The sequence below is a fragment of the Schistocerca piceifrons genome, chromosome 1 (assembly GCF_021461385.2).
Source record: "Schistocerca piceifrons isolate TAMUIC-IGC-003096 chromosome 1, iqSchPice1.1, whole genome shotgun sequence".
Taxonomy (NCBI): Eukaryota; Metazoa; Arthropoda; class Insecta; order Orthoptera; family Acrididae; genus Schistocerca; species Schistocerca piceifrons.
Genome location: NC_060138.1, coordinates 1,244,683,772 through 1,244,693,667, shown reverse-complemented (window position 1 = coordinate 1,244,693,667; position 9,896 = coordinate 1,244,683,772). Strand labels below are relative to the sequence as shown.

At 45.2% G+C, this 9,896-nt stretch overlaps 1 non-coding gene across 1 annotated transcript; it reads left to right on the top strand.

Moving 5' to 3' along the window:
* The first annotated feature begins 9,618 nt into the window (after positions 1-9,618).
* Positions 9,619-9,693, top strand: Trnat-ugu. Its single transcript has one exon. It is a non-coding gene; the product is annotated as a tRNA-Thr (tRNA).
* Positions 9,694-9,896: the final 203 nt, after the last annotated feature.

Genomic DNA, 9,896 nt, shown 5'->3' with positions numbered 1-9,896 from the left:
AGATACAAATACAACTGACAATGTTTTAAAAGCAAGCACTGTGATCTGGGCAGAAGACCTTACACGCCAGGAATTGCAGTAAATTAAGAATTGTTTAAAACTCGCTGCGGAATTTTAAGGCAAGCGACCACAATCACGGCTGAAGGCCTTACACGCCAAGAATGGCAATAAATTAAAAATTGTTTATGAACTCGCTGCAGTTTACAAGTTACAGGTATAGAAATATTAGGGTAAGTCGCCACAAACAGAGCAGAAGGCATCAGACGCCAGGAATGGCAGTAAATAAGGTTTTAAGGCTTCCTGATAAAATACAAGCACCAAATTAAAATTTTAAAGCAAATGACTACAATCACGGCTGATGGCCTTACACGCCAGGAACGGCAATAAAAAAAAAAATTAAACCTGCAGTAAAACAGCAGATACAATAGCAAAAGTTAATTAAAAAGAAATCCGACTGACCCACACCATGCTCCAGGAATCGACTTCTGAGAAGGTGCGGCAACAAACACTTTCGCGAGCGATGAGATAGGCAGCCAAGAGTTGCATTCACTTCACAAGATGGTAACCCAGACTAGCTGCAGTATAACGAATGACCAATGATAATCTTTCTGAAGTTACACGACGTCCAGTAAACCAAATGCAAGAATGGAAGAATACTGTATTAGAGCCCCTGGAACGAGGACGGAATCACTACAACCAGAGTAGAGGAATCACCAACTGGCCCCCAGGGCAGGTAACTGGGGCGTTAGCGGCCACCAGGCAAGAAATTTTACAGCTGGTTAAACTTAACAATTTGTAACAAGTCGAACGCAGTAAATAGTAATAAGAAGTCGAGGAAAGCTAATCAGATCCGTCTTCCCCAAGCACTCCACTCGCTGCTCTTCGCCTCGGCGACACTACGAGCTGCAACATGAACCCAAGTCACTGGAGAATCACAAGATATCACAATGATAGAGGTTTGTCTACTTGGATTGAAATGCACTCATCTTAAAGCTTTCTGGATCCGGTTTACGCCGAGATCGTGCACCCTTGTGACGTTTCATCCGGCAGTCCATGCGTGCCGCCTGCGGTCCTGGCTCGTTCTGGCACTGTGCGTACCTGGCTCCTCCTGAGTCCCCAACCGAACTCGTACACTCCCACGACACGGAAAAACAATGACGTCGACCCAAAGAGAGGGCAACAGCTACGGCATATCCACAACCGCCGCTGCTGTCACTAGCGAACAGGCAACGCTTGCGAAACGAGTGGCGCCAGTCAACACGGGAATAAGACAGACAACCGCAACCATCCAACTAAAGGATACGGTCTGGCCTACAACAGAGGGCGGAAAACCTACAAACAGCACCAACACGAGCCGCAGCACGGCTCCGACTCATACCAAATATTTATTTTTATTTATTGATTTATTGATTTATTTAACCTGGCAAGATTAGGGCCATCAGGCCCTCTCTTACATCTAACCAGGCATTCTACTTATTTTACATTCATATGTTTTAGTAGGCATGTTAAACTGCATCTAGTACAAAAAGTGAAATAAACAATTAGAAAGGTACACCTGGAAAAATACATACATATAAAGTTTATATTCTTAGATCATAAGTACTGTTATAATTAGACATTATTGAAGAGACAGATTTTAGATAGGAGTGCTGGCAGCAGGGAGTATGAGGAAGACTCATGGTGAAGGGAGGAGAAGAATAGAGAGTTATGATGAAACATAATTAAGGAAATATAAAGGAAAAGAAGATTGCGTGGCTAATAGAGATAGATGAAGAAGAAGGCATCTAAGGAGCAAGATAGGAGACGCTAGCTTTGCTATTTGACAGATGAGGGGATTGCCCTTGTACATTCACTTTGTGGAGAACTTTATGAGGATGATAGTAGGAAATGCTTCAACTTCTTCTTAAAAGCAGCAGGAGATTGAATTTGGCGCAAGGTAAGGGGCAGTTTGTTCCAGAGCCGGACAGCGGCAACTGAGAAGGAGTTTGCAAAAGCTTTTGTTTTGTGAGTGGGCACAGTTAGGATACCAAATAAGAGTGACCTCGTGTTTCGATTATGATGGCATGAGAGGTTTTTAATCTCTGAAGCAAGGTACTGGGGTGCTTGCGCGACGAGGAGTCTGTGAAGTAGACATAGAGTGTGGTAGTCACGCAATTTGTCCGGCCGCAGCCACCCTAGCTCGGAGTATGAAGCACTAACATGATCATATCGGCGAATGTTGCAGGTGTAACGCACACAGGCATTCATGGTTAGCACTAGCCGTCTTTTGTTTTCACTACTCGTGCCTTGTTGAATCACATCACAATAGTGGAGGTTCGGTAGAACGAGTGCTTGCACGAGCTGGCGTTTCAAGTCCTGTGGAAATATGTTCCGAAACTTTTTGAGAGCATAGAGACAAGCAGACGTCTTTCGGCACACTGCGACTGTATTCTCCGCCCAGTTGAGATGCTCATCTTCACTGTTTTCTGATACGGTATTGGAGTACCGTCGAGCAGAATAGGAGGTAGCCGTTCGCGGAAATCTGAACTTATTAATTTCTGATGGGCTATTAAGATTACTTGCGTCTTTTTTGCATTTAGTTTAAGCCCCAGGTTTTTCGCCCATGTCACTACTGAAGACAGATCATCATTCATCTGAGCGATCGCAGTGTTTACATCTTCAGGTCTGACGCTTAGGTAGAGCTGGAGATCGTCGGCAGAGAAATGATATTTACAGGAGGACAGAACCGACGAAATATCGTTGACATATAAAGAAAACAAAAGTGGTCCTAAAACTGATCCTTGTGGCACTCCCGAGGAAACATGTTTCCAGGAGGATTTTTCATTTACGCAGACAACACATTGCTGTCTGTCTTTTAAGTATATGACTGACGGGTGGTTAGTAGGTATTGAACGGATACAAAGAAGAGCAGCATGCATTGTCACAGGATGTATGACCTATAGGAAAGTACTACGTTAATGATGAAAAATCAGAGAGTAGCAGTCTTTTGAAGGTAGATGCCAGCTATCCTTAGAAACATTAATTACGAAGTTTCAATAACGAGTATGAAGTGAGGTATCTCGGACTGTACTAAAAAACCCCTACCTATCACTCCGTGTCACGAAGACATTACAACCTACCCAGAGGCATCCGAGCAGACACTCTTTGAGTGTTCTCTGTGCGAATGGGAGGGAAATAAACGCTAACGGGTGGCGCAAAGGGAGGAAAACAGTGTTGTTCGAGTTTGATTTTGTTCGCATATCGAAATTTTGAATGCAGTTGGAAGCAATGAGAGTGCTCTGCCGCCAGCACTACAGTGGTCTGCAAGTAAGAAGGCTGCTGCCTGACGCGTTCTGCGCAGAGAGACGTCGAATACTTTGCAGCCTGTTACTGCGCACTCTGTGCATTTCTGCACTCTGCAGCTGCCTGATTAGTCTGGTAATTGCAACGCTGCGGAAAGGACGACAATGTGGCACTGTTTCTGTTTGTGACTCTTCCTGGATAAATTCATATTCTCAATCAACAACCGCTGTGATTTCTTAACGTGACACTTGTCGCGTTTGCTTTATCCAACTCATAATGAACAAAGTGACACTTAAAAGGTGGCGGCCACAGTGGCCGAGCGGTTCTAGGCGCTTCTGTCCGCAACCGCACTGCTGCTGCGGCAGCAGGTTCGAATCCTGCCCCTGGCATGGCTGTGTGGGATGCCCTTAGGTTGGTTAGGTTTAAGTAGTTCTAAGTCTAGGGCACTGATGACCCCAAATGTTGAGTCCCATAGTGCTTAGAGCCATTTGAAACATTTAAACTTATAAGGTAAAGCTGTTATGAACCCAAAGATTGATTTGAACAGCATACTGTTTTACTAGGGATGGTTCTGTCTAAGGTGGAATGCCTTTCTTCCTCCAACCTTCGAATGGAGTTACCCAGACAGTCACTGTGGGTCCCTCAGTTTAACGTAGACTTCGAACCACTGTACAATTATGTATTGTTCACATCAATAAACACTGACTGGGGTTAGAGAAATCGTGTCTGACAGATAAACGTCCTATGACTGGCAACGGCCTTGCCACAGTAGTAAGACCGCTTTCCGTTAGATCAGCGAAGTTAAGGGCTGTCGGGCTGGGGTAGCACTTGCATGGGTGACCATCCGGTCTGCCGAGCACTGTTGGCAAGCGGGTTGCACTCAGCCCTTGCGAAGCAAACTGGGGAGCTACCTGATTGAGAAGTGTTGTCTCCGGTCTCGTAAACTGACATACGGCCGGGAGAGCGGTGTGCTGACCACGTGCCCCTCCATATCCGCATCCAGTGACGCTTGCGGGATGAGGATGACACGGCGGCCAGTCGGTACCGTTGGGCCTTCTGACGCCTGTTCGGACGTAGTTAGTTTTTTTAAACATCCTATGACTAACCAGACATCCAACCCAAAACCTTTTGATCCACAGCCTGAAACGTAACCCACTTCATCTTCTTCAGAGTTGGTATCTTTTCAAAATAAAAATTCTTCTGATTTCTGGACTTCCAATGTGCTAATATCAAACGGACGTTAATTCGAGGAACAAATTTCTGAGAATGTACGTTTAGAATACAGCTTTGTTTAGTAGTGAAACATGGACTGTGGAAAACCGGAAAAGAAGAGACTCGAAGCATTTCAGATGTGAGGCTACAGAAAAATGTTGAAAATTAATTGGAATGATAAGGTAAGGAATGAGGTGGTTTTGCGCAGAATCGGCGAGAAAAGTAATATATGGACAACACAGACGAGCAGAAGAGACAGGATAGCAGGACATCAGTTAAGACACTGGGGAATAACTTCCATGATACTAGGGGGAGTTCTAGAGGATAAAAACTGTAGAGGAAGACAAAAGTAGGAGTAGGTGCAGCAAAAAATGGTTCAAATGGCTCTGAGAACTATGGGACTTAACATCTGAGGTCATCAGACCCCTAGACTTAGAAGTACTTAAACCTAACTAACCTAAGGACATCACACATATCCATGCCCAAGGCAGGATTCGAACCTGCGACCGTAGCAGTCGCACGGCTCTGCACTGAAGCGTCCAGAACCGCTTGGCCAGCCCGGCCTGCTACGTCCAGCAAATAAATGAGGTTGTGTGTTGGATGTGCCACTCCGAGGTGAAGAAGTTGGCACAGGAGAGGAATTCGTGGTGGGCCGTATCAAACCAGTCAGAACACTGACAACTAAAAAAGAAAAAAAAAAGGGAGTCCTGTCCGTACACCGAATGTTCTCTCGTTTGAAGGGTATCTCCGCCTACGCTGTTTGACGAGGTCACGCTTTGTCATCCACAAATATGAGTCAAGGCCGAATGCACCACTGAAAGCGGCACGTGGGGAAGGAGTACAAGGTTGACCAGCGAGCGTACACTGTTCAAAGATTTCAGCATTATGCTGAAACGTCCCCTTGGAAAAATTTATGGATTACTGTGCTGATAAACCTCTACGTTATTTGATTTTCACACAGCTGAGCAAAACTGAACGTACTCAGACATTACTCTCTTTACTTATTCTGATCAACACTAAACTGACACACAATATTTTTAGCGCAACGCAATCTGACTTTCAAAAATTCCTACAAAAGAATGGCCCTAACTAACATTAACCTATACGTTTCATGAATCACTTACCTCACAAAAATCTTCGTTACTCGAACTACTGCAACACAGCGAACGCCACTACTACCAGCTAAATAAAAGATTCTAACTACTGAAGGCACTAACTACTGATAGGCATAGTTAGCAAATGAAAGATTTTGATAGAGAACAAACAATGTATTAACCTTAACAGTGTTCAGAAGTCGTAAAATATATATATATATATATATATATATATATATATATATATATATCAGTTCATCACACCCAGTATTATAAATTTACTCTTTCTGGCGGACACACGTCCAGATCGTCCGCTCTTAAAATTCTGCCATCTCTCCCCCCACATCCACCACTGATGGCGGCTCACCTCGCAACTGCGCAACGCTATGCGCTGTTCACATCCAACTGCCCAACACTACAATAGCGAATATTTCAACAATGCCAACCAGCCACAGACTGCACACAGCACAGCCAGTGGTTTTCATACAGAGCGCTACGTGGCGTTACCAATATGAAAACCTAAACAGCCTACTTACAATGCCCCTGTACACCATAACACACTGACGACCAAAACTATCATGTTCAACAGTGTTCCGTGGTGCATTAGCCTTATTAGGGTGGCTTCATCCGAGAAGCACACACAACACCACGCCTCACTGGTCCAGCCACTGTTCTCTTGGCACCACCGCAAACGTTGCCGCCGGTGTACCGGTGTCAGCGGAACACAACGTACTGGTCGCCGGGTAAGAGGCTACCCCCCAAGCAGTTGCTGTCATTGTCATTAAAAATATATCACTTTTTCGAACCAACAGCTCAATTCATGGAATCAATACTAGAAATAAGAATAATCTTCACAAGAATTTAAAGTCACTTAGTCTTGTACAAAAAGGTGTGCATTATTCAGGAACACACATTTTTAATAACTTGCCAGCAGCCATAAAAAGCTTAACAACCAATGAAATTCAGTTTAAGAGAAGCCTAAAGGATTTATTGGTGGCCAACTCCTTCTACTCCATTGATGAATTTCTTAGTAAAACCAACTGATTTGTATATAAGTACAACATAACTTCTGCACAATTTCAGTGCAGTAATGTGTTCACTGAAAATTTGTGTGTGTGTGTAAGTATAATCTAACTTCTGCACCATTTCAGTGCAGTAATGTGTTCATTGTAAATAAGTATTACAGTAGTTGTATTACATGTTTATTACCTTATAAATAAATAAAAAACGTTTTTTATTTTAAATTCAGTGCATTAGTATTTGTAAAATGACTCTTAGTGTTCATTAAAAATGACGATCATTCCACTTGGGACCTGTGGAATGGTACATTAGCTTATTTGTTTTAGTTGTAAATATTTGTCATGTATTGTTGTTTTTCTGACATGTTCCACATCCAGGAGGACCTCCTCACTACGGATCAATTGGAATGAAAGTAAATCTAATCTAATCTAATCTAATGTGGAACTTGAGATTGCTTGCCGGCTGGACAACGTAACGGTCGTATGCTGCTCTAGTTTGACCCGTGGTCGACCACAACCGCTCTTTCGGGAAGCAGTGCCTCTGGTTCGAAACGCTCCTCATGTACGCGAAACAGTGCTGTGAACAATACCAAACTGGTGGGCTCCACACCTCACACTTCACCCTTCTCTCTGCATTCCGATGATTATTTTTCGTGCGATGTCTTCCAGATGTAGTAATGGAGGAAATACCACAAAGCACTGTAACTGTTCACTGTGTTGCAGGCCAGCTCCTTTTCTTGCTATCGTAAAGCTGAATCTGATGTTATGTGGCTTTCAGCTTCCTGTGACCCCTGGCAAATTGCTCCCGCTCTTTCATTAATTAATACACTACTGGCCATTAAAATTGCTACACCAAGATATATGCAGATGATAAACGGGTATTCATTGGACAAACATATTATACTAGAACTGAGATGTGATTACATTTTCACGCAATTTAGGTGCATAGACCCTGAGAAATCAGTACCCAAAACAACCACCTCTGGCCGTAATAACAGCCTTGATACGCCTGGGCATTGAGTCAGAGCTTGGATGGCGTGTACAGGTACAACTGCCCATGCAGCTTCAACACGATACCACATTTCATCAAGAGTAGTGACTGGCGTATTGTGACGAGCCAGTTGCCCTGCCACCATTGACCAGACGTTTTCAATTGGTGAGAGATCTGGAGAACGTGCTGGCCAGAGCAGCAGTCGAATAAGGCCCGTACGGGACCTGCAAAATGCGGTCGTGCATTATCCTGCTAAAATGTAGCGTTTCGCAGGGATCGAATGAAGGGTAGAGCCACGGGTCATAACACATCTGAAATGTAACGTCCACTGTTCAAAGTGCCGTCAGTGCGAACGAGAGGTGACCGACATGTATAACCAATGGCACCCCATACCATCACGCCGGGTGATACGCCAGTATGGCGATGACGAATACACGCTTCCAATGTGCGTTCACCGCGATGTCGCCAAACACGGATGCGACCATCACGATAATGTAAACAGAACCTGCATTCATCCGAACAAATGACGTTTTGCCATTCGTGCACCCAGGTTCGTCGTTGAGTACACCATCGCAGGCGCTCCTGTCTGTGACGCAGCGTCAAGCGTAACCGCAGCCATGGTTTCCGAGCTGATAGTCGATGCTGCTGCAAACGTCGTCGAACTGTTCGTGCAGATGTTTGTTGTCTTGCAAACGTCCCCATCTGTTCAAATGGTTCAAATGGCTCTGAGCACTATGGGACTCAACTGCTGAGGTCATTAGTCCCCTAGAACTTAGAACTAGTTAAACCTAACTAACCTAAGGACATCACAAACATCCATGCCCGAGGCAGGATTCGAACCTGCGACCGTAGCGGTCTTGCGGTTCCAGACTACAGCGCCTTTAACCGCACGGCCACTTCGGCCGGCCCCCATCTGTTGACTCAAGGATCGAGACCTGGCTGCACGATCCGTTACAGCCATGCGGATAAGATGCCTGTCATCTCGACTGCTAGTGATACGAGGCCCTTGGGATCCAGCACGGCGTTCCGTATTACCCTCCTGAATGAATCCACCGATTCCATATCCTGCTAACAGTCATCGGATGGTGACCAACGCGAGCAGCAATGTCGCGATACGCTAAACCGCAATCGCGATAGGCCACAATCCGACCTTTATCAAAGTCGGAAACGTCTCCTCCTTACACGAGGCATCACAACAACGTTTTACCAGGCAACGCCGGCCAACTGCTGTTTGTGTATGAGAAATCGGTTGGAAACTTTCCTCATGTCAGCACGTTGTAGGTGTCGCCACCGGCGCCAACCTTGTGTGAATGCTCTGAAATGCTAATCATTTACATATAACAGCACCTTCTCCTGTCGGTTAAATTTCGCATCTGTAGCACGTCATCTTCGTGGTGTAGCAATTTCATTGGCCGGTAGTGTATGTTATATTACTACAGAGCAGTGTAATTTCTTCACAACAGGCATGGAAAATCGATAGCTAAAAATATTATCATTTACAACGCATTCCAACGCTTGCATACCTCATTAGTGTCGCTACACAGCGAAAATGCTGCATAGGATCGTGTATCCTTAGCCACGTCTCAGGGCACATCTCCTGTTGACCCGCACTCAGCTAAGTAGGCGCCCCTGTCATTGCGAGTGAGGAAAACGCCGGCCACGTGCTTTCGCAAAGCGACTGATGGTGACGTACTTGTATAGATGTGATGTCTGTTCTTTCGGACATGTCTGAAAGAACAGACACCATATCCGTATACATATATTCGGACATGTCCGAAAGAACAGACACCATTTCCATATACATATATAGTTCTGGCAATACCGGCCATGACCTTCTTCTTCTGGGCGGATGCGCACATATTGCCCGAACTCTTACGGGACTTGGTAAGAATGTCTTCCACGAGTAATGACTGTGTTGGGGTGGGACACTACGAATGTAGTGTGTGGACATACAAGGTGAGAATGTGGGTCTCGCGGGAGGTGTGCGCGAGATAGTCCCTGCAGTCGCGCTATCATCTGTGCCCGCGGTGGCTCAGCTGGATAGAGCGTCTGCCATGTAAGCAGGAGATCCCGGGTTCGAGTCCCGGTCGGGGCACACATTTTCACCTGTCCCCGTTGATACATATCAACGCCCGTCGGCAGCTGACGGTATTAATATAATTCTAAATTCGATGGTGACGAATGCTTCGCATGTGGGCTCCCCAAATATTTGCAGTGCTGTAATGCCAAATAATGCACTGTGGTGTTCAAATAAATCCTCGGGCTCGTGATAGCTTGGCCGTTACATACGAATGTTGC